The sequence below is a fragment of the Schistocerca piceifrons genome, chromosome 2 (assembly GCF_021461385.2).
Source record: "Schistocerca piceifrons isolate TAMUIC-IGC-003096 chromosome 2, iqSchPice1.1, whole genome shotgun sequence".
Classification (NCBI taxonomy): Eukaryota; Metazoa; Arthropoda; class Insecta; order Orthoptera; family Acrididae; genus Schistocerca; species Schistocerca piceifrons.
Window position 1 is genome coordinate 36,083,309 of NC_060139.1, and position 26,248 is coordinate 36,109,556.

A 26,248-nucleotide genomic window follows, 5' to 3' on the forward strand; every position below is an offset into this window, starting at 1 on the left:
TGTGTAGTGGTGTTGTGGGATGCTTGCTGGTTGGCAGAGGCGTGTGCGAAGAGTCCATGCTGTCTGTGCAGGGTGGACTAGTGCTGGTACAGTCCACCATCCGGTAGGGAGGATGGACTGGTCGACGTGCACGTGTGAACTGGACTGGTAAGGAAGATGTTGGAGTTGCAGTACAGGTGGAGAGGGGGATGCGAATTTTGAGCATCCCATTGGTGCTGAATGTTGCAGCTATGCCAGCCGTATCCACCCTATTTGGGATGGGGACTGTGCGCAGGATGGTGATATGAGACATGGGAATGGACTCGCGCGAAGTGTCCCCTATGCGGAGGACGAAGATGGATCCCTCGTGGAGCTGCAAGGAAAGCTTGTCGTGTGGGCACTCAGAGGCATTGATCAAGATGCAAATTTCGTTGACAGTGGACATAGGGGGCACCAGGGGAAGTGGTGGGTAAAAATAACATAGTCCAGGAGCAACACTGGAACTCTCTGTGGTGGCATTGGCCGCCGACACTTGCGACGGGGTAATGTCACACGCTACATCTGGTTGGGCCTGAGGTTGTGGGTTGTCACAAGCAGTGCTTGAGTGAAGCATGTGTAGAGTATTGTCACATGCAACAACTGAGCTGCCCACAGGTGTAGGCTCGGTGCACATATGATCATGGTGGGGTGCAGGGGAGTGGGTGGTCTGTGTGAGTTTTGAGTTGTCACCTGACGGAGGAACACTCAACTCAAGAGGGTGTGATACCAATTCCTACATCGTCCAGGCTGGTTTTGTGCATTGAAGGGAAACAGTCTGCTGATGGCCACTGATGAGAATGTCCATAGTATTGTCTGTGTGAACCACTACTCGATGTGGGCAGAGTAAGGTGACTGTAATGCTGGTTTGACTGTGTCATCCAGTTACATAATGAACTCGCTAGAGTCCAGTGCCGAATGCAGAAAGACCCGACAACAGGTGTCTGGTTGTGGAGGGGGCATATGGATCGCAGCTATGTATGTCTGTACATGCTCAACTAGTGCGGGGAGGTTGGACAGGTTGATGATTGTTTTGTCGTTGACGAACTCTGTGGGGAGAAATAGGATCTCCCCATACAGAACCTCTGCAAGTGAAGCCTGGAGGTCTGTCTTGTAAGCCATGCATATTCGTAACATAACCCAGGGAAGGGCATGAGACCACTCACCACTGTGGCACATGAGGGCCACTCTCAGAGTCCTCTGCCACCACTGGACCAGTCCTTTGCTCTGTGTGTGATAAGGCATAGTGCAGAATATATCCACCCCACAGAGTCTCTTACACAGCAGGGATTCAAACTGCCTTCCCTGGTCAGTGGTTATGGTTGTAGGGCAGCTGAATCGAGCTATCCAGGATGATACGAATGCGCGTGCTACGGAATCCGCTGGGATGTCCTGCAGGGGTATTGCCACCACCCAATGTGGTAACGTGGTCAATTACAGACAGGATATACTTGAAACCATCAGACATGGGTAACGGTCCTACGAGATCCAGATGTACATGTCGGAAGTGGCATTTTGGGATGTTGAATTTACCTAGACGGGGTTATGTGTGTCTGCCAACTTTACTGCGCTGGCACTGTAAACAAGCACGAGCCCAAGTATGACAATCCCTCTTCACACCTGGCCACACAAAGCATTCTGTAACAATGCACATAGTAGCCTTAGCACCAGGATGTGAAAGGTTATGTAATGTAGTGAATACTTGGTGACGCAGCACAGGGGGAACAATAGGCCGGGTGGTGACCATGGACATATTGCACCACAGTGGCCTGACCGAGCCCAGTAATTGCGGGAAACTATCTGGAGGGAAGTATCTGGGTCCAGTCGGATGTTGTGCAATTCAGTATCATTGTCCTGTAAGCGGGCCAATTCATCAACATTAATGGGGGAAATAGGTAGTCTGCCACCACATTTCTGAACTTGGATGTAACGGACATCTGTTGAGTATTGGCAGATTAAGATGATCTGCTGAAACCTACATGGGGGAAGGTCAACAGCAGGGTTACAGATAGACTCCACGAGGGGGCGTTGGTCTGTGAAAATTGTTACTGAGGGGGCAATGGTCTTTGAAAATTGTTATGTTCCTTCCTTTGATGTCTGTGCAGAAATATTTTACAGCTTCATAAACAGCAAGCAATTCTCTGTCAAATGCTGACCATTTACATTGAACCGTAGATGGTTTAAAAAAAAAGAAAAAAAAAAAAATGGAGTGGTTGTGTCGTGTCGCCGATGTGCTGTTGGAGGACTGCACTGATTGAAAAATCACTTGCATCTGCTGTAATAGAGATGCAGGCATCTGGAAAAGGATGGGTGAGAGTGACACCAAGTGCTAATGCTGACTCAAGGTCTTCAAAAGCTCTCACCATGTTGTCAGACCACTGTACTCGGTGATTGCCCGAGGTTTGTTTCCTGGCCAATGGGTCAGTCAAAGGGGCTTCAATTGCTGCCGCCATCAGCAGGTTATGACGGTAGAAATTGATAGTTCCTAAAAACTGGCGTAATTCATGAAATGACACTGGGAGAGGTAGATCGTGAATGCAGTCAACCTGCTCCTGAGGGGGGCTATACCTTCTGAGGAGATTGTGTACCCCAGAAAAGTGACAGTGGTGCAGCAGAGTTGTGACTTGTCATTATTGCTCTCATCTCCATTACGTGCCAGTAAGACCTGAATCATGGCCAGGTGGAGTTCGTGTTCACTGTCAGAGTATGTCATCAAGGTATGTGTAACAATATGTGCAGTTAAACATAAGTGGGTGTATAAAACGTTGCCAAGTTTGGGCTGCTCTGAGACCATAAGCATGTAACAAAATTCGTAGAGGCCGAAAGGTGTGATCAACACTGTCTTTGGTATGTCACTCTGTTCCACAGATATCTGTAAATATGCCTTGCAGCAGTCCAAGACACTGAAGATGTGTTCTCCGCTAAGTGCTTGCGTGAAGTCTTGTATATGAGGTATCGGATAATTGTCTAACACGGTCCGCGTGTTGAGACAGTGATAGTCTCCACAGAGGCGCACTGTGTCAACCTTTTTGGGAACTAATTGGATGGGCAAAGACCAGTTACTGTCTGATGGATAAACAATACCTGCCCGCACAAGTTCCTCGACTGCGGCCTTAGAGAGGCATAGTTTATAAGGCAACAGTCGGCGCGCTTTATGATGCACTGGTGACCCATCTGTCATGACAATTTTGTGTGTCTTGCCATTCATGATAGCGTTCAGTTGGGCGGCGAACTCGCTCGGGGGCTGACGTGCACAGGAGTCGGTAGCACGCAAGAGTCACCAACCTGATGTGCCAGGGAAGCTGTCCGCATTGGTGGCGACAAAGTTCCACGATGTGCGTCACCAGTGTTGGGCAGCGGCAGCATCAAAGTCCCATGCAGTGCATTGCTGGTGTCAGATGGTGGTGGTGTTGACAGGAGTTACACAAGGCATCATGCCTCAGTGACGGCTTGCTTAGCCGAAGATATGGCGTGGTTCAGTTCGGCGTTGCAAGCACAGAGATCATCGACTGCAGTGCGCTCGGACCGAAGCCAGGTGATGGAAGTTGTGATGCTGTCCGCCAGTGAAGAACATTCGATGAGAGACGTGTCAAAATCATCGGGGAGCTAAGGCGGAGGGGGGGCCGAAGAGGTGACTGAACACACAATATGAGTGGACGAGGCATGGTGCAATAATGCGGCCAACTGGAGGTCTGGAGAAAGTCTGAAATGAAAAAGGAAGTCAATGCTAATACTGAGTCTTCTACGTCAGCCATGTAGAAGGACCAAGTGAACTGTTTGCCAGGTATGAGTTCAATAGGTAACTCGGCCAAACCGTCGACATGAAGTGGCGTTTATTTGCTGCTCGAAGGAACAGTTTGGCTGGTGTCGTATTCTTTATGGTAAATGTGGGAGGTACGACACTACCGTCTGCTCTGGTATCGACGAGAAAATACTGGCGGGAACCTAAATCCAAGGCATACAGATGTCCTCGTGAGGTGGGGGATCTGACAGAATGCAACGTCTGTGGGCGCCCTTGCATGCATCCTCGGGCTGTGGCGCCTACTGCAACCTGCGTGCGGTGTTTGGGAATGCGCAGGGTGGGTGGCAATTGCAAGAGGCATCCCTGTAAGTGGTGTGGAACCAGCATATGCGTGAGTTGGCTGTACTCGTTCTACCAGCTGAAGCATCAGGCGAGGGGGGGAAAGTGGGGTGGGCAGGCACTAGCCCAGTTGGGATGGGGAGAGGCTGCTGCCGGGCCTCTTGTGGTATCCCATCTTGGCTGCTAGATGGCTGCTATTCCGTGTGCTGTCCATGATATGCATGTGCCCAGCCTCTACTGCCTGATGGTGGAAGTACACTCACAGGATTACCAACCTCGGTGGTATTAGGCACTGTGCTGCACTGAGGGAGGTGGCGGTGCCGAATAATGGCGTATGCCTGGTCAGCCAGCCATAGTTTATCCTTGAGTGATCTTGCAGTATGTGGGAGCAAATGTAACTGTAGTTCTTGCTGCAGTTTCACCAACCACAATGGCCAGAGCACTAAGTTCAGCAAGATCTCAGTACTGACCTGTGTACGCAAGCGTCGCCACAGCTGTGAGGGGGTCTGTCACCTAAAGGCTCGTCATACATAATGTTGTGAATCATATCTGCTGGCCGACAAGAAAGGCATTTGGTGAGTAGTGCACTTGCTGAGACATATTTGTCGTTCTTGGGTGGGTTCAGCATCAAGTCACTGATGAGATCAGGGTGGTCATGCAGCTGGTTCACTAAACACACAAAGCAAGAGCTGTCATCTGCAGTACCATGTATGTGCAACATGTTGTCCACCAAGGAAAACCACATCACTGGGTTGTCCAGCTGTAATGGTGGCAGCTTTGGAAAACAACCAGGGACTGGTGCTTGCAGGGGTGTAGGAAAAGCACAAATTGTATGGGGATTCTGCACGGTGTTCACTGATGCAAACTGTGCCTCAGTGACGGACGATGTGTTGCATAGAACATCCATTAGCTGTTCAGGTGAGATGTGATATCCCGTCCTTGTAGGCAGGAAATCTGTACAGCCACATTACGAGCATGGTGTGGCAGGGGCACACTACGAGCATGGTGTGGCGGGCGCGAAAGGATCAACAGCCGATGCAGATGAAATCTTGAGCAGAGGTGCGAAATTGTGATTGAGTGCCGAGGATAGGGCGGAACCATGGTAGGTGCATTGCCTGAAGTGTGCAGGGGGCGGCAGGATGGGCAGGCATATACATCGCCCGACACATTTGACGCGAGTATCCCTTCGACCGACACAGAGGGGGACACTTTAAACGGTGGACCACTCTGAGGAGGGGACGGCCATGCGTGTGGGCCCCAAAACTGGACAGCTGCATGGTCCATGTTGCACAGTAGAAATGTAGGTGAGAGGGGTCTCCAGGATCTTGTGCTGGAGGAGCATTCTGTCAAGCATAGAATGCCATAGAAGGTGTCCGTGCCGACATGTACAGTGTGCCAGTGGAGGTTAGGGTTGTCTGGCACGTCGAAGCAAACACCGGAGATACGAACATTCCCAGTGTATTAGTAGCACATGGGGTAAAGCATTGTGCTTCATAGTCAAATGTCCATTCTGCGGTCACAGCATCCTGCACTGCCGGAAAAACTGAATGTTGCGACATTGTCTATTGGTGCGAAACTGGTGGTGCACAGGGAGCGAATGAAATGTATTTTTACAACTTGGGGTCACCAATGTGGGTTTCCTGGCTGTATTGACTGACTGTGCACAGAAAACTCCAATTATGACCAGGCACTTTTATTAAGTTCATGTAATTACACAAAACACAAGAAAAACACTACAGAACTTCACAACACGCACATTGCAACCAAAGTCCACAAGACCGATCCAAAGATCTCCAAGACCCCAAAGACTGTTTACTCCGCCCTTTGTAGGCGGCAGTTACTCGAAGTCGATAGTCACCACATGCTGCAGATATCATTTTAAATTAACTGGACCCTCATCACTCTACATTAATATATTACAGCAATTTTTAAATAAAGAAATGTTATAAAAATTAGGTCACACTAAGACCATTCACAATAAATATAAATAAAGGTTTGTTCATAAATAAATTAGCCAGTATTCTTGCACCAGTGTGCTCACATTAAATGACAACAATATGTTGTTAAATACCCTTTATACAAGTATTTATGTCTGCTTGATAGGATAGAAGTGTCTTGTGGTACGTCTTTTCAATGGTGATATTAGCTAACACATGTGACTGACCACTTCTGAATAATTAATTATAAATCTAAAAACAAAGATGATGTGACTTACCAAACGAAAGCGCTGGCAGGTCGATAGACACATAAACAAACACAAACATACACACAAAATTCTAGCTTTCCAACCAATGGTTGCTTCGTCAGGAAAGAGGGAAGGAGAGGGAAAGACGAAAGGATGTGGGTTTTAAGGGAGAGGGTAAGGAGTCATTCCAATCCCGGGATGTGACGCTACCACCATCTGTATATGTGCATTTCACTACCTCATGACTTTTGTTACCTCAGTGTATTACTCTATGACATCAATATATTAGTCTATTAGCCATAATATCTCCACGCTGTGGTAGTGTTCCTTACATTCCAGTTGTGTATGCACTATATTGGACATAGATACAGTCCATTTGAGGTCAACAGTCCATAGTATCTTACTGTTTATTGCCATTTTGGACAAAGTTGTTTTGTACACAGTATGAGTTTTCATGCAAGCTAAACAGAACAAGTGTGCAAGTCATTTGTATTTTTCTAGGTTCAATCTACTGTCAGTTTTAGGTTGTTCCTTAGATTAGTGTCTGGCAAAGCAACTCTACTAAAGGCTAGCTGGAGCAGACTGTGGATAGCAGTGAAGACATTGTCAGCTGACCATGGAGCTCTTCATATTGCTAGTGCACTTGAGACCTGTCAGTACTGTTGATGATGTTTGGCACTTTGATATAATTCACTAACATTTAGGACTGGTGCTGAGTAAGCCTGCTAAATTCTCATCATACTCTCTTTCATACTGATGAAGAAATCTTAATAGTCATAGCGTTTATATGAGATAAAGATCATGAATTTAATTTTTTGACCCTAGGATGGTAATTCCATACTTAAATTACAACTGGTTTTGTATTTCATGTCGTGAACTGTCTGCATTAACTACTATAAGAGCGTCCGTCCCGATAGCTGAGTGGTCAGAGTGACAGATTGCCATCCTACGGGCCCGAGTTCGATTCCCAGCTGTGTTGGGGATTTTCTCCACTCAGGGGCTGGGTGTTGTGTTGTCTTCATCAATCATCATTTCATCCCCATCCACCATGAAGGTCGCCCAATCTGGTGTTGAATGTAATAAGACCTGCACCACGGCGGCCGGACCTGTCCCATAAGGGGCCTCCCGGCCAATGATGCCAAACGCTCATTTCCATTTACCATAACAACAATAGCAGAGAGCTAAATGAAGCAGTCTCCTGTGTGCTCCCTGGCACCATGTTCATCTGGTTGTCTAATGCAAGGCTAGTTGCTGGTTCAGATCTTGCCGGACTGCTGATGAGTATTGCTAGTTTTTTCTTTTTTCTCTGGAATTAAATTCAGAAAAAAAAGAAGCCTTTGCATTAAGCTAACTGAACATCAGCCTATTTTATTTTTAACTGTCAACATTCTTCTGTAATGTAATAAACTTCATTTATTATTAATTTGTTACTGACACTATTCTTGTTGTTATTTATTCACTCCCAAGAGCTTTCTTATCCCGTTTTGGTGCCAATGCACATGACCAGTGAATCTGGCTGGATGGAATGTTGATTGTTTTGGCATGGAGAATATGTGATGCCAGAAAGTATCAGGAGATAAACTGCTAAAAACCAGTCACACTTGTGCCTCCCTTCTGAGGATCCATATGAGATGAACATGACAAATATTTAGCTACATAGCTGTCCCTAACACAGCTAATAATTAGCAAAATTGTTGCAAATATTTGGCAACACTGTGATAATGCACCTACTTCCTCATGTGGTCCTGCATTGTTCTTCTAAATCCTGGAATTATCTTTCCATTTCAATGACTTATGCTACATATGTCTCGTGGAAGATGAGAAACCGAGACAGAAAATTTAATTTTTTTGACCCCACGAATACTGTACTTCGGATAAGTAACAACTGTTTATATCTTTAGTGTTGCGTTAAGAGGCTCAGCAACTAATATTGCAATGAGAGAGACCTGCTTCCAGCAGCATCTCATTAGCTCTGTCATTCCCCACCTGTCTGGAGGTGCAAGGCTGGCACGAGTTCTCAGTTCTTGTCATGATGCAGACTAGTGCACTCTAGGTTCATATTTGCCAATTTTTAATGCAGCTGCAAAGTTCTAGAAGAAATTCTTTAGCAAAATTTGAAGAAAACCTTAACACATTAAGTCTTTTCACAAGCTCGACTCAGTAACCTGTGTTAATGGTCATAGATGTCTGTTTTGTGAATGCCAAGCTTCTTCACTAATCAAACATCTCTGAAGAACTTTATCTCGAATGCCAACCACACAAATTTGAGTTCTGCTCATCACATAGGACCCTTATGACAGGGAAATAGTTATTAAGTGAATATCGTTCATCTGTGCCATATCTGTGAAATAACACCCATGTAGATATTTGCTGACACTGACATCAGCAACTTCTTCCACTCTGGGTAGCTCCAAAATTGCACAATTTTGTTGGTTTAAATCTAATTAAATACCTTAAATATCACTTTCAATCTGCATTAAGTTTTCCATGAATCCAAACATGGAACTCAGAATGTGCTGTGTGCTTGTGTTGCTATAGAGCATGCACTGCAAAGTGTTCACACAGTTTACCATGTGTATTTAATGTAAGAAATGAAATTATGACATTAAAACTTTTCACACCACAATTACTGTCTGTGGCTTGGTGAAAATATATGAATTTCTGGTGACAACATGGAATGAAGAATCACTTTTAAAGGTGAAAGAAATGAGATGTAAAACATTAAGAATAACATTAAACAACACAGTAATTTAGTTAGATTTGATCACAAACTATAAAATTAAATAGGGCCATACTCATGTCTTGCATATTACTGTAATACAGTAGTCATCATATAAAAATGGGTCATCCGCCTCCATTGCTATCAAGTGTGAAATTGCAAATTGTAGACATGTTTTGTGGAGCATCACTCAACATCAGTAAAGCATTTTATATTCTTCAAAGTGATGAGTGTTAGCTGGTGCTTTTGACAAACTGTGAAGAAGCACAGCACCCACTGCTGTGCACCATCAAGTGGGGGAGAGCTTTGATACAGGTGGTGTTCAGAGACGGACAGTCTGCCATGAAATCTTCCATAAAAATGTTATTGGACAAACTGTTATTACTGGTGTGTCAAAAAGTAAAGTACTTTGTAGTTGTGCTACCATTACACTACAGACATCATCATTCAGATGAAAGGCACTATAAAAATTTCAGATGAAGTGCTAATCACTGCTAGAACATGGGTGAACACATAGCATAATACTTTGAACAGAAGAGAAGAAAGACTTCCTCAGGATCTGCCACAGCCTACAGTGTCGCAAGACGATGCAGCTAGCCAATGTCATTATGCAATAGACATGGGCTTATACTCTGCAGCGGCCTGCTGCCAGCCAAGTTTTGCATCAAAGAGTGTACTTTATGTCAAATGAAGGACAGAGATGAGATTGTAAAATAAAGGAGAACACTTATACAGGTAACCGGAAAAACAAAACGTGTTTATCATGCAACCTCCTGGCAGGTTACAACTGTGTGCCAGTCTGGTAGAGCACTTGAATGCAAAAGGCAAAAGTCCCGAGTTCCAATCTTGGTCTGGCACACAGTTTTAATCTGCCAGTAACTTTCACATCAGTGCACACTCCGCTGCACAGTGAAAATTTCATTCTGGACATTTGTAATGCACTTGACACATATTCCACTACAATGTGATTGCTACATTCACCCAATGCTAGGACAAAACATTCTAGTAACTAAAAACCTGTATATATGATTGAGTTTTGCTATCTGAAGCATGAATTATTATTATATTATATTATTTAAAAATATAATTATCTGAGACATTTAATTGTATAATATTAGAAACTTTAAGGCTTAATTGTGCATCAATCATTTAAAACTGTAAACATTTTCTGTATTGTGATCTGGCTGAACTGTTAGTAATGGAGACTGTGTGCTATCTGAGAGAAAGATAAAGCATCAGAATGAAATTGAGGAAAAATGGGTCACTGAAAGATGATACTTCAAATACAAATTTTGGCAGTGCCTGTGAGGTCACAGAGGAAAGAAAGATCATTAAGAAGGCATTTATAAAAAGAAATATATGTTAATAATCTATGTAATGATATGAACAAATGTGTAAGTTATTCTTTGAATAAAATTTCTGCACAGTATTAGTAATAGAATAGAATTTGTTGCTACTTTGTTTCACCAAGAGGAACGGACATCACAGTCACTTTGAATCACAACCTTCCTATTCTGTTGCATGCATGCCACAACAGTCCACTCATAATTCTTACGTGCAGTATTTTATTGGTATGTAATGTAATAGAACAGGACAGCATTCAATGAAAACTACAATCCTGAACAAATTGAAGAATATGACATTACCAAGTGAAGCAAGGGCCGAAACTGTAAGGTCACTAGATTACTGTGTTGATGCACATAAAGTCAAATGAAGATGAATTGAAATCAGTGAAGATGAACTATGATTAATTTATAAAGATATTGCACTATAAATTAGTAAAAGATAAAAACAAAGATGATGTGACTTACCAAACGAAAGTGCTGGCAGGTTGATAGATACACAAACAAACACAAACATACACACAAAATTCAAGCTTTCGCTACCAACGATTGCTTCATCAGGAAGGAGGGAAGGAGAGAGAAAGACGAAAGGATGTGGGTTTTAAGGGAGAGGGTAAGGAGTCATTCCAATCCCAGGAGTGGAAAGACTTACCTTAGGGGGAAAAAAGGACAGGTATACACTCACACATACACACACATATTCATCCGCACGTACACAGTCACAAGCAGACATTTGTAAACGCAAAGAGTTTGGGCAGCCCAAACTCTTTGCGTTTACAAATGTCTACTTGTGACTGTGCGTGTGCAGATGGATATATATGTGTGTGTGTGTGTGTGTGTGTGTGTGTGTGTGTGTGTGTGTGTGTGTGCGAGTGTGTACCTGTCCTTTTTTCCCCTAAGGTAAGTCTTTCCGCTCCCGGGATTGGAATGACTCCTTACCCTCTCCCTTAAAACCCACATCCTTTCATCTTTCCCTCTCCTTCCCTCTTTCCTGATGAAGCAACCGTTGGTTACGAAAGCTTGAATTTTGTGTGTATGTTTGTGTTTGTTTGTGTATCTATCAACCTGCCAGCGCTTTCGTTTGGTAAGTCACATCATCTTTGTTTTTAGATATATTTTTCCCACGTGGAATGTTTACCTCTATTACATTAGTAAAAGATAATGTAAACAAAAGGCCAGTTCATCATTCATGGAATTCATACACAGAAAAATGATAGTAATTACAATGTAGCCAACTGTAAAGAGATGGGATTTATGTTAGGAATTAAAAGCACACTGTATTTGTAAATCAATTAACAAAAATAATCAAAACATTGTAAATGTTGCACATTTCACACAATTTTGATATGAGAATTGTAATATTCTGACATGCCAGCATTAACAGACAGATTGCAATGATCTGTAAATGTAAATTTCATATCTAGTTTTGTAAAAGCATCGAAACCTTGATTGTAAATTCAGATAAGTTTGATTGAAATAATGCAGAATGTAACTACATTGTTCTCAAAATCTATGCAAGCAGCAAAACAGCAGCCAAATTGAATGGGTATTGTTTCAGTTTTAAATGTCAGCCCTATGTCATCTTCTAGACACCAAACCCATGTCAGTTTGTGGTGCAATAAACATACTTAAAAAGTATTTTGAGTGTTTCATTTATGAGGTATCTTGAACAAAATGGAAGCCAAAAACATTGATCATATGACACCCAACTTGCACTTTTCTCTGATGACATATTGAAAGCTTTGGATCAAGGCAGTGAGGTAGATTCAGTATTTCTTGACTTACAAAAAGCATTTAACTCAGTACCACACCTGCACTTATTGTCAAGAGTTCAATTGCATTAAATGAAATTTGTGACTGAGTTGAGGACGTTTTGGCAGGGAAGATACAGCAAGTTATCTTGGATGGAGAATCATTGTCAGATATAGATGTAACTTTGGGTGCACCCCAGAGAAATGTGTAGGGAAGCATGCTGTTCACATTGTATGTTAATGACCTTGCAGATAATATGAATAGAAACCTCAGCTGCAGTTATCTATAATGAAGTACTGTCTGAAAGAAGCTGGGTAAATATTTAATCATATCTGATAAGATTTCAAAGTGGTGCAAAGACTGGCATCTTATTTTAAAAGTTCAGAAATGTAAAATTGTGCACTTCACAAAATGAAAAACTGTTGTATCCTATGATTAGAATGTCAGTCAGCCACAGATGGAATCAGCCAACTCATACAAATACCTGGGTGTAACACTTTGTAGGGATATGAAATGGAATGGTCATATAGACACAGTTGTGGATAAAGCATGTGGTAGGCTTTGATTTGTTGGTAGAATACTGAAGAAGTGTGATCAGTACACAAAGGAGACTGTTTACAAATCACTCATGAGACACATTCCAGAATATTGCTTAAGTGAGTGGGGGCTGTACCAGACAGGACTAAGAGGGGATATTGAATGTATACAGAGAAGGGCAGCACAAAATGGTCACAGGTTTGTTTGACCCATGGGAGACTGTTATAGTGATGTTGAAGAAACTGATCTGGCAGAATTTTGAAGACAGACATAAACTATCCTGAGAAATTCTACTAACAAAGTTTCAAGAACTGGCTTTAAATGGTGACACTAGGAATGTACTACTACCCCCTATGTATCACTTTGTTTGTGAGGACAAGATTAGAATAATTACAGCACACACAGATGCATTCAAACAATCATTCTTCCTGCACTCCATATGGGATTGGAATGGGAAGAAACTATAGCAACTGGTACAATGGGACATCCCCTCTGCCATGCACTTCAAGGAGGTTTGCAGATTATGGATGTAAATGCAGATGTAGATATGTTACGTTTTGGTTAGCATGACAAAAATTTCCTGGAATACAGAAAAATGGACTCAGATGTTATTCCAGGTGATGGACTTTTAAGAAACCTGATTTACGCACCTCAATCAAAGTCATCACCCACCAACAGTTTAAGTAATTGAAATGCAGCCATGATACCTGGTTACATTATAAGCTAAACAAGAAATATTAGCTTGTTTGTACATTGCGACCTTGTCAAAGTCAGACTGTGTGTCCCATAAAATTCTACTTGACAAACTAAAGTGTTACAGAATTAATGGTACCCCTCTTGGATGCAGGGAGTCTTACCTTCATAACAGAAAGCAAAGGTTCTCACTGACAGTCTACGTCATTGGGGAGAAAAACCCATCATAATGGGGAGATGTAACATGTGGAATTCCACAAAGATCTGTACTGTGCCTGCTCTTGTTCCTAACTTATATAAATGATCTTCCAATGACTTTAAAGATTGATTTAAAAATTGTGATTTTTGCTATTAACACAAGCATACTAATCAAGGCTCCTGATTTACCATTGGCAGATAGAGCTCAAATGGTGGCTGAACAGACCTGCAAGTTGTTCACATCCAACAGTTTAAGTCTTAATATTACAAAGACTCACATTATGTGATTTTAGTCATGAAATAATGATCTTTTAGCGCCAGAAGTAGACATCAATGATCATACACTAAATGAAACATTCTTGAGTCAGATGAGTCGCAGACATGCACAACAAAAAGACTGCAGTACATGTAAGCTTTCAGTGAAAAGGCCTTCTTCTAAAGTAGAAAACACATGCACATTCATGCAAGCAAAACTCACTGATGCCTCAGTGACAAGAGACATAGTCATATGTGTGTGAGCTGTGCTTGGATGAATGTTTTTGTTTTCTGCTTTAGTAGAAGGATCAAACAAGGGGAAATCCAGTATGGAATAATGATAATTTTATGAAATGGAAAGGTTGCTGCTCACAATATATCGTCTCTGACTGCCGGGACCAGACTGCAAGCAACTATGCATGATGGGCAAGCAGTCTGGGCAGGGTGGGGAAGGGAGAGTGGGGTATGGGTGAGGGACAGTAAAATGCTGTTTGTGGGAGCATACAGGGATGAGGTGGAAAGGGTAGAGCAGCGAGGGGCAGTTCTGAGGATAGATGGAGAATGGGGGAGGAGATGGGGGGGGGGGGGGGGGGGGAGGAAAGGAGAGAAGTAAAAGAAATGTGAATGTACTTGTGGAATAGAAGGCTGTGGAGTGGGGGAACAGGGAAGGGGATAGGTGCATAAAGGAAAATGACAAATGAAGTTGAGGTCAGAAGGGTTACGGGAATGTAGGATATGTTGCAGGGATGGTTCCCACCTGCACAATTCAGCAAAGTTTGAGTTAGTAGGAAAGATCCATATGGGAAAGGCTGTGAAGCAGTCATTAAAATTAAGAATGTTGTGTTCGGCAGCATGCTCAGAAAATGGATGCTCCATCTGTTTCTAGGCCACAGTTTGTCAGTGGCCATTCATGCGGACAGACAGCTTGTTGGTTGTCATGCCCACACAGAATGAAGCACACTGTTTGCAGCTTATCTTGTAGATCACATGACTGATTTCACAGGTAGCCTTGCCTTGCATAAGTGATGCTTGTGACTGGACTGGAGTAGGTGGTGGTGGTGGGAGAATGTATGGAAAAGGTCTTGCACCTCGGTCTATTACAGGGATGTGAGCCATGAGGCGGGGGTTGGGAGCAGGGGTTGTGTAGGGATGGACGAAGATATGGTGTAGGTTTGGTGAGTGCCGAAATACCACTGTGAGAGGGGTGCGGAGGATAGTGGTAGGACATTACTCATTTCAAGGCATGACAAGAGATAGTCGAAACCCTAGCAGAGTATATGACACAGTTGCTCCAGTTCTGGGTAGTACTGGGTCAGAACGGGAATGCTCCTCTGTGGCCAGGTGGTGGGCTCTCTAAGGTGGTGGGTGACTGGAGAGATAAGGCATGGGAGATCTGTCTCTGTACAAGGTTGGAAGGGTCTTACGGTCTGTGAAGGCCTCAGTGAGACCTTTGGTATAGTTTGAGAGGGGCTGCTCATTACTACAGATGCAACAGCCAGGGGCGGCTAGACTGTATGCAAAGGACTTCTTAGTATAGAATGGGTGATGATTATCAAAGTAGAGGTATTGGTGGTCGATAGGTCTGATACAGATGGAGGTATCGATGTAGCCATCTTTGAGTTGGAGGGCAACATCGAGGAAGGTAGCTTGTTGGGTTGAGTAGGACCAGGTGAAGCAAATGGGGTAGAAGGTGTTGAAGTTCTGAAGGAATGTGGATAGGGTGACCTCACCCTCAGTCCAGATCCCCAAGATGTTGTCAACAAATAAGAACCAGGTGAGGAATTTGAGATTCTGGGTGGTTAGGAAGGATTCCTCTAGATGGCCCATGAATAGTTTGACATACGGTGGTGCCATGTGGATGCCCATTACCATACCACAGATTTGTTTGTAGATGATATCTTCAAAGGAAAAGTAATTGCACGTGAGGATGTAGTTGATCATGGTGACCAGGAAGGTGGTTGTAGGTTTAGAATTCATAGGGCACTGGAAAAGGTAGTGTTAAATACTGGTCGGGCTATTGGCATTAGGGATGTTAGTGAATGGGAAGTGGCATCAGTGGTGAGAGGAGGCACAGCATCATGTGGTAAAGGAACAGGAACTGTGCAGAGTCAGTGGATGACATGGCTAGTATCTTTTGTATAGGAGGGTAGGTTGTGGGTGATAGGCTGAAGGTGTTGGTCTATGAGAACAGAGATTCTCTCCGTGGGGCTACAGTAACTGGACAGAATGGGGCATCCCGGGTTGGTTGGATTTATGTTCTTTAGGAAGCATGTAGAAGGTAGGAGTGCAGGGAGCGGCAGGGGCGAGGAGAGAGGTAGACTCTGGGGACAGGTTCTAGAATGGGTCTAAGGATTTGAGGAGAGACTGGAGATACTGCTGGATTTCTGGAATGGGCTCACTGTGGTGGACGAATTTGACAGCTGGTGGAGTCTTTCTGCCAGGTAGTCCTGTCAGTTCAAAACAACAGTGGTGGACACTTTGACAGTAGGTAGGATATTAAGGTCAGAATCAGATTTTAGGTGGTGGACTGCCATTCTTTCCGTAGATGTAAGGTTAGCTTGGACATTGAAGGATTTGGGGAATGGTGGTGAGGCAAGGTTCTGAAAAGTTAACAGGGGATGACTTGGGGGCAGTGGGGGTGGATCATGGTTGCATGACTCAGTTCACTTCTCCTTCCAACTGTGATCCAGCCCCACCTCCACTTCCACTGCTTCCAGACTTTCCAGAATTTCTATACCTATTCCTGTAACCCTCCTGGCCTCAACATGATTAGCCATTGTCCTTCAGCCACCTACCTCTTCCCACTCCATAGCCTTTTATTCCACAAGCACATCCACAGCCTCTTTACTTCTCTCCTCCTCAGCCCCCCCTCACCTCCCTTCGCCTAATGTCTTGACTGCACCTATGTGCCCTACCCTCTCACCACCCCATTCCTGTATGCTTTCACAAAGAGCAATTTACTGTCCCCCATCTGTACCCTACTCTCTGCCTCCTTCCCACCACAGAGACCCCCCACTACCCATCATGCATGCACTTCTCACAGTCTGGCCCTGGCAGTTAGAGACAGTGGGCATATGTGTGTGAGATGCATTTGTGTGAACATGCGTGTCAGTGTTGTTAAGTTCAGAAGAAGGCCTTCTGGCCAAAATTTTACATTTTTAGTAGTCTTTTTGTTGCACCTGTGTGTGACTCAACATCTTCACTACATGGTTAGAAGAAGGATTTCTTGCAGAAAGCTTAGACTTATAGCAGTCTTTCTGTTGTGCCTGTCTATGACTCAACATCTCAAAATAAATTAACATGGATAAGTGTACAGATAAGCTAGCAAGAGGCTAACTTTAGCAAATTTTGCCATAAGGAGCACCTCTCATTGTGTTTACTAGAAGTCAAACTTATTTTCTCATTCACTGCTCAATATTTGATAATAGTTTTATTAGGGCGGAAACAAAGAACAGGATCAACAATGACAGCGATAAAGAGGCTTTCTATAGCCTGCATTAGTTTTACTCACTTATGGCGGTGAATTGTATTGTAGTGTTGGCATGGCAACCCCCACTTCCCAGTTTCTGAAACCAGGTGGCGCTGTTATGTGATGGAAATTGCACTTAATCTGCCTGCCAGTTCTCCGAGAAAATAGTTTGCACACACAAAGATTGCTCCTGGCCCAAGGTAGATGCTTTGGTGTCTTTTACTGGTGCCACAGGCTCTGTATCCTCATTGGAGTGTGATGATGTGACATGAGAAAGGGTGTACCCTGATCACTGTATGCAGGGTTGAATCATTCTAGTGACCAGTGTCTATTGTTTATCATTTTTTCAATCTTGGAAGTGCAGCTCCCATGGGTGATTACTCTGTATGGTCCTGTATGGCATTTTTGTTAGGTCTTTATGAACAAACACCCACCAGTCTCCATGTCTGACAGGAGTGGTATGCTGAATAGTCATTATTCTGTGACTGAGTTGTTGTGCAAATTGGATACATAGCTTTGGAAGCACCAGTTGTGCAGACGTTGGCAAGAACAATTCTTCCAGAAGCTTCAGTCACTCACCCCACATCAATTGTGCTGGTGAGTCCTTCTCCACAGCCATTCTCAACTCGAGCAGAAACAGTGGTAATACTTCTGACCATGATGATGAACTACACATTATGGTCATTTTGAATGTACAGTGGAATTGCTCTACCATTCCATTGCTTGCTCAATGGTAGCTTGTAGTGCAGAGGTTGCTGCAGCTGCACAGTAAGAGAAGCTCACTGAAAAATTGCATTTCATACTGTTTCCTGCTATCTTAGTTATTCCTCATGATATGCCAAACCTGGAGAACTGAGAGTGTAGCAACAATCTTGCCAGAGATTCAGGGATATCCTGTTAGCAACAATGTTTAGCTACCTGGTAAAATCATCAATGATCATTAGAAAATAACATTGACTGGCACAGTACAGTAATGGAACTATGCTGTACAAACATGTGTGTGCAAATCTAGCTGATGGCATTGGGAAATGGGCAACAGGTGCTAAGGCATGCCTGTCAAACTTTTGCTGGCACATCCGACATGTATGTGTCCATGCGTGACAATCTTTCTGCACTCTGAACACATGACTTTATTGGAGACCAATTTATCTGTCAATCAGACTCCTGGGTGTGCTAATTTGTGCTGAAAAACTTCCTGATGGTATTGTTCCAGTATGTAAGGTCACTGCTTCCCTCTTTCCACATCACAACAAATATCATCCAGCACATCCAGGGCTGGTCCACATCTGAGCTGCACTCCAGTTCACTGCTCCTTTATGATACAGTGCAAATGGGGGTCATCCTGTTGTTTTAATGCAATCTCTGACCAATGAATAGAGTTTAAACTGGCAAAATTCTGAGATAGTCAGTCTGCAACCATGTCATTTTTCTCTGCTATGTGCCACACATCACTTCAGAGCTGTGCAATGTACTTGGCTTGCCTGCACTGACACAGTGAGTTGAGATCAGCATTATGGTGAAAAACAACTACCAGCAGCTTGTGATTAGTAAAAATTGCAAAAAGGCTCACTTCAACCAAAGGGCAGAAATGATTAATTGTTAAATAAATAGCAAGCAACTCACAATCAATCACACTTTACATTTGCTGTTGTCAAGTCAGGTTCTTAGAGAAAAAGCCAAGTGGCTGCAAGTTTCCTTCAGCTTACTGTTGCATTCTGTTGCACAGCCACTCCCACAGCTGTTTGGCATGCATCTACCTATGCGGCAAGGCGGTGTTCAGTCTTGGTGCCCAGCAGCGATGCCTGCGCTACACGTTTTTTGAGGTCTCAGAAAGCTGCTTTTGTATACCAGGTACACAGTACCTGAAGATTCCATGCAGTATCCATGCTGGCAAGTAATGCTGTGAGTAGCTCTTGGATAACAACTAGGTGAGGCAGGTGACGTCAATAATAGTTCATGAAACATAAGAACCTGCAAAGTCTCTTGTATGTTGTGAGAAGAGGTATCTGCTGTACTGCTTTGATCCACTCTGGCAAGGGCAACAGTTCTGCCAGGAGACAAAGTATCCCAAAAACTTAACCTTTTGTTTTCCCAATGCACACTTTACTATGTTAATAATTGTACTATATTCCGGTAGACAGCTGAAAAGTTACTTCAGGTGTGTTGCATGCTGTTCTTCTGTAGCAAAAAACAAATGGTAATTCTCTAAGCACTGTGTGAATGAACTGTGCAGCATTCCTGAGGTCAGATGGCATAAATCAGTACTCATACAAGCTGAATGGTGTGATCACTGCTGTTTTTAATGTTGGCTGGTGCCATTGGAATTTGTGAATATGCCTTGGTGCAGTCTATCACACTGAACATATTTATGTTTTTAATAGTGCTATTAAAATCCATTATGTTGGGTACAAAAAGCAGTCTGGAATTGAGCATCTATTAAGCACTCTCTAATTTCCACATACACTCCAAGAATTATCTTTTTTATGAACCATGAAGACAGGAGAGGCCCACTAACTACCTGACCTGGTCACAATACCTGCTTTCAGCAGTTGATTGGACTCTGCTCACTCTACGAGAAGATTCTCTGAATGCAGATGCTATGGGTAGAATTTGATGGGTTGAACTCTTGTATGCAGATGTGATATTGAGTATTGTGTAAGCGTTTCCTGGTGGCATAGAAGGGTTTGGTGAGTGCTGGAAAGTCTAGTAGTAGATTATGCAAAAGTTTTCCTCAAAAAATGCCATTATATTGCCAACAGCAAACTATTGTTATGACTTTTGGGATTCTTCTTGTATGGTCCACATGTGTGCACTTCATGTTGTTATAGGAAGAGGAATGAATCAATATCCTCCAGCATGGATGGAACAGTAGAGATGCTGGAAATCTTCGTGTATAGAGCCACAGGCACATTGCACTATGTGTCTGCAATCACAAAAGTCCATGTTGGGTGAAAGTTTGAATCCAGCTGTAGCGCTAAATTTTTTTCACCATAGGTGACAATCCTGGAGTCATGGGCCACAGTAAGTATATGTTGTGTTGTTGCCATCAGTGTGGGACTGGTACCTCTTGGACAGACACCGACTTCCAAACCTGTATCAATAAGAAACTTGTTATCTGATAACTGGTTCTGCATAAATAAATAGTGTGATTGTTTGTCTGCTACTAACGTGGAATTTGCATATCTCATTGATCTTCTCTGGTCTGGGTGCTTGTGTTGTTGCCAATTAATGTTAGCACCTGCCTTTGAATTGTGTTATTGTAGGGTTGAGGGCTGTGTTACGGAAGTGCCTAAGGTACCAGCAATACCATTCGTGAGTCTTGTTCTACAACAGTTTTCCTATATTTACAACTATTAATAGCTGCTGTTGGTGTGTGGCTAGCTACGTCTTTAGTTTTGCCACTCGTACTGCTAGTTGTTCCTTCCTGGGTTTGGCTTGCGTGTGCTATCAATATGAGATATTTGTGTGCATTCCACCTCTCTGCCTGTTCCTGAGTCCTTGTCTTGACTGTTGCTGATTTTTGCACAGGAGGAAACCTCACTCAATCTGTTTGCAATGGCATCTGCCTACTTTGCTAAAAATTGCAATGGCACACGTGTTTGTGCTGCAATGATAGTGCTGATGATGGCTGGAAATTTACAAAGCCACAATGTGCAGAATGAACGTTCAGCATAAAAGTTCTGGGCCTGTTAATGTACGTAGAGTTTTGAGCACTTTGATAGTGTCTTATCTCCCACATTTTAATCTGCAAAAATCTTTTGTGGTCATCATTCTAGTGACAGCACCAAACAAGAGCTTTCTTTTCACAGTGTAATTTTGCTGTCACAATGGTTCTTCAATTTCCTCACTCACTTCTAAATCCAGATGTGAAACCATGATATTAAATCTATCAGTGTTATCGAACACTTGATACTATTGGAAATTCCGTGTGGTTAGGGCCTCCTGTTGGGCACACCGTTCGCCTGGTGCAAGTCTTTCACGTTGAGTTGCGTGTCAATGGGGATGAAATGATGGTGATAAGGACAACACATCACCCAGTCCCTGAGCGGAGAGAATCTCCGACCCAGCCAGGAATTGAACCGGGCTGTTAGGTATGACATTCGGTCGCACTGACCACTCAGCTACCAGGGGCGGACACTTGATACTACTGAAATACGCAATCAACTTGTGTGAACCAGAGCTGAAATCAGGTCATCCAGAAAGTAGGAAGCTTAACATTTCTATGTTGTGCTACAGACTCCTGTCTTGTATATTTATATCTATCATGCCATTTTGTGGCAAATTAAGAGTTGTGGACGGTGGTCCTGGGTCAAGCGGTAAGCATTGTTCTGTTCCAGTTCCAGTTTCTTGTGCTTGCACCAACAGAGCCATTATTTTTGACAATGCATTTCACTTTTGTCCTTTGCTTTCCTTTTCCTTTTCAGGGTCACCTCTATGGGAACTCAAACTTCTTCTCTCATGCACAATAAATATTGTTCAGTATTCAATAATAACTTTATTATGAAAGCATAGGATGAAAACAAAGAACAGATCATCAACAACTGTAAACAATGACTGTAACTATGACAACAAAGAAGCATTTTATAGCACATGGTGGTTTTGCTCATGTATTGTGGTGAAGTGTATTGTGGTGTTGCCTCATGTTCACCTAAAGACAAGAGTTGTGAAATATTTTCATTCCATCACTTTATGGACCATCCAGTAAGTCCCCCTAACCCGAGGTTATGGGCGAATTTTCCGAACTCTAACTCTTTTCCTAAACCTCACCAGTCCTTTTCTTTCCCCTTCATCCCTTCTGCCAAAGAAGGAGCCACTGGCTCTGAAAGCTAGCAAATTTTAGTACATTTATAGGTGTGTTCTGCTGCTGTCACACGGTGAGTTAATTTTTTATCTATACATTTACATTACGTTTTCAAAAATTGATTATTTATGTTCATTATCAATCATTCAATTTGTACAATCTATTGACATTAATAGCTTGTAAAATGCTCAAAAGTGAAATAACTAGAAAAACAAATTTAAAAAATCAGAGCATTCATGGCATTAATGCATATTGTCTGCTTCAGTATCCTCAGAGTGCATTAAATTGTCCACCATATATTCTTAGCCATGGAGGTATATTGAGGGCAATCTCATGAAAAATCGTAGAGAGTACAAGGTAGACCTCCTATTTAGGTTCATTCTTGTACATTGTTGAAACAAATCCAAGCATATTGTCATAATATAACTTTCGAGGTCAGTAGAGCAGTACCAACATTAATTTAACATCATACTTTGAAACCGAAAAGAAATATGCCTCTTGTTTCTGAGTAATTCTGAAATAATTCTGAACATCTTACAGTTTTCATGTTGGTAGTCAACTCTTAACACTGCAGGGGAATACAATAGTCGGGTGGCTAAAACCAGTTTTGTTGTTCAGTTACTAACCAAATTCACAGACCACATAAAGGAGGACAACCATGTGGAACAAATCAGGGTATACATTAATGAAAGACAAATAAATCTAGAAGTTTAGTCTTTATGCATGTCAGTAGTAAACTATCACTTACTGTTTTATGGATTCATGCTTATATTGGGAAAATTTAATCAAGTAAATTAGAAATAAGGCTGTGATTTAAAAAAACACTGCTACCTCCTCAGTGATCTGGAGGAGGATTACCGGGTTGGTTGCACTAATAATCACACCCATTTAGCAATAGTTCATTTATTAACCTTAACACATACAAGGATCACAAAGAACTGAACTGAACATGGCAGAACAGCCAAAGATAATGCTTAGAGTCCAAAGATGAATGCATATCGATGTTTGTGTCGATTTCATCGGCACCACATAGCCCCCCACCCCCATCCCGCACAGTACTCAGTACTCTTGAGAGGCTGGGGGAGGGTGGGGGGGGACTGCGGTGTTGACAGGGGTGGTCGGCAGGAGCTGGACCACAGTCAGCTCGACAGCATCGCTGGGGAGCAGTGTGGGTGGGTAGATGTCATGAAGGAAGGTTCGGCCACCGAACCTGAAAGTCGGTGAAGCGAGCCGGGTGTCGTACTGGGCATGCCGGTCATGCGGCGACAGGTAGGCCGGCGGTTTGCGGGTGGGACGGAGCAATGACAATGATGTCTCCGGTGGGCGTGGTGAACACAAGAAGCATGTCCAGGTCAACATCAGATGGGAGGGGAACACATTTCACCAGGTGGCAGGGAATGGCAGAGGTTGTGTCATGAGCACTGGATGAAGAGAAACACATGACGAACAGTGTATAATCACGCAGTATTATTTAAATGTCGAGGATTATGTTCAGGGGGACAGGCACAAACACCTCAAGTGAGGGCATGTTCAAGACGGGGGGTCCATGAGAAACCTCGACAGGGTGAGGCAGGTGACGGTGGAGAGGTCGAAGGGACTGGTGAAGGGCCCGGCGGCGAGGGCGTGATCGTAGGTAAGCTCAATGTGGGGAGCATGTGGTCACTCGACGGAGTACATGAGACCGGAGCAGAGGGCGAGGTTGGAGGAGAGCTTGACGATTGGAGCTGGATGTCATTTGAATGAGGTGTAATTCTGACGTGGAGGGAGTGGTCGGAGCGCCGTGAGCCACGACAGTGAGTGGCGTGGTCGTGGCCTGAAGCGGGGTAGAAGAAGGCTCGACATGAGCAGGCTTAAGTCTGTTGAGAGAGACTATAACAGCTGAATCTTTCATCTGGATGTCACAGGTGTTGGCTGAGTGCTGGAGAACTTGGTACGGGTCGGTATATGTAGGTTGGAGGGGACCACCGACAGTGTCACCTCAGAACATGACGTACTTGCAATTGTCCAGAGACTTCGGGACGTGAACCTTAGGGCGAGAATGGCTGGTGGGCGGAGGGATATGGAGGTTGATGAAATGGCGTCTGACGCGGTCCACGAAGGAAGGTAAGTCAGACTGAGGGAGAGAAGCGGAAGGGCTCACAAGTTTTCCAGGGAGAACAATGTTCTGGCCGTATATGAACTCGGCTATTGAGCCTTTGAGGTCTTCCTTATAAATCGCTTGAATGCCGAATAGCACAAGGGGAAGGGCCTCCATCCATAGAGAGTCGTGACATCGAAGAGCTGCCTTGAGAGTGTGGTGCCAGTGCTCGAGTAGCCCATTACTTTGCGGGTGATATGCTGTGGTACGGATGCGCCGCATGCCGCAAATGTTACAAATCCCGTTGAACAGGGTCGACTCAAATTGTCTGCCCTGGTCTGTCGTGATGATAGCTGGACATCCAAAACACGATACCCATGACTCGACGAAAGCTCGAGCAACAGTTTATGCCGTAATATTGGGGAGGGGGACAGCCTCAACCTAGCGAGTTGTTCGGTCGATAGATGAGCGAACATAACAAAAGCTGTTGGAGGGACAGAGAGGGCTGACAATGTCAATGTGAATATGCTGGAAATGCCCAGGAGGATCAAACATAGAATATTTGCGTTGTGCATTGGTGAGCTTGCGCGAGAAGAACTGCAGAGGCGAAGTTTGGCTGTTGATTGTCTGGCTAAGGACAGCACCAATGGCAGTATCGCTCATGTCTGTGGTGATGAAAAGCTGCACATTGGGATGAGGATGCGTGATGGTGCAGGCCTCGGCAAGCAGTCATAGCAGGGGTCCATGGAATGGGCCGAGATTCAGAAGTCTTGGTGCCTGCCAAGGCATCCGTCAGTGGAGCCTGAATCTCCGCAGCCCAAGGTAGATGTCGGTGTTAATAATTAACTGTCCCCAGAAAGTGCCGGAGCTATTTGAATGACAAAGGTCTGCATAGGTTTAGTATTGTTTGTTTGTTTGTACTTTCTCTGGGGACAGTGAAATGCCGTCGGCAGAGACCCGAAAACCAAGAAAAGTGACAACAGATTGACGTAGCTGCAATTTGTCCTGGTTGGTCTCGACGCCTACTGCTGTGAGAGTGTTCATTACAGTTTGCACATGTCGAATGTTGTCCTCGATGGAGGAGCTGAACACAAGAATGTCATCAAGATATGCAAAGCAGAATTTTAGGTCGAATAACACTTCGTTGATGAAGTGTTGCCAGGTCTAAGTCGCCTTTTTCAGACCAAAGGGCATGAATTGAAACAAATAGCCTGATCGGGGTGGTGATTGCTGTCTTCTCGATGTCTTCAGGTGCCATGGGGATCTGGTGGTAGGCCCGTTGGCAATCAATGACAGAGAACGTGGTCGCACCTGCGAGGGAACTGGTAAAGTCGGCAATGTTGGGTATGGGGTAGGTGTCCATAATTGTTCGTATGTTTAGTCGATGGTAGTCTCCGCACATGCGGCAGGACCCGTCTTTCTTGGGTGTTAATGTATGGGCGTAGACCAGCTACTGGCACAGGGTTCAATGACGCTGGAGCTTACTAGTTCAGAAATCTGATTTTTAAGGTCGGAGAGGCACTCGGTACAAAGTTGACATGGTTTACTGGAGATCGGGGGGACCTGGCATGAGGTGAAGGTTGTAAGCTGTGCCGTTGGTGAAGACGGAAATGTTGCCAGTGGCACGGGATGTGATTTGTTTACAATGTGTGGCGGGCGGGGTATGTGAGGCGTGGTCGTGTTGTTCGGAGCCACTCGGCAGACTGACCGGAGCCGAGGCGGCAAAGTGTACCAGGAGTCAATGCGACAAGATGGCCGATGGCCCGAAGCAGTGGCACCGTGGTCGGGTGAGCTCGTGAGCCGTTAGTGAGTCCATTGTCTGAGGGCGCGGCCTGTGGCAGCACAGTCGCGGGTGAAATGCTTGGCCTGAGTGCACTGTTTGTGTTGACAGTGGCGGTCGCACGGAGGCGCGCAGGAACCGAAGTTGCATAGTTTCAGGTGCTGTCCACGAGGGGTGGGGCAGGAGCCGTCAGTTCGGGAACACATGATGCTCATCGCGCATGCGCACTTGTGTCCGGCCGAGGGTCAAACGCTGCTGTATTAGGAGGGTGTGTCCCTGCGGAACTGTCAGTACATGTTATGGCAGTCTTGATAGCACAGTTGCAAGGGGTAGCAGGAGGTAA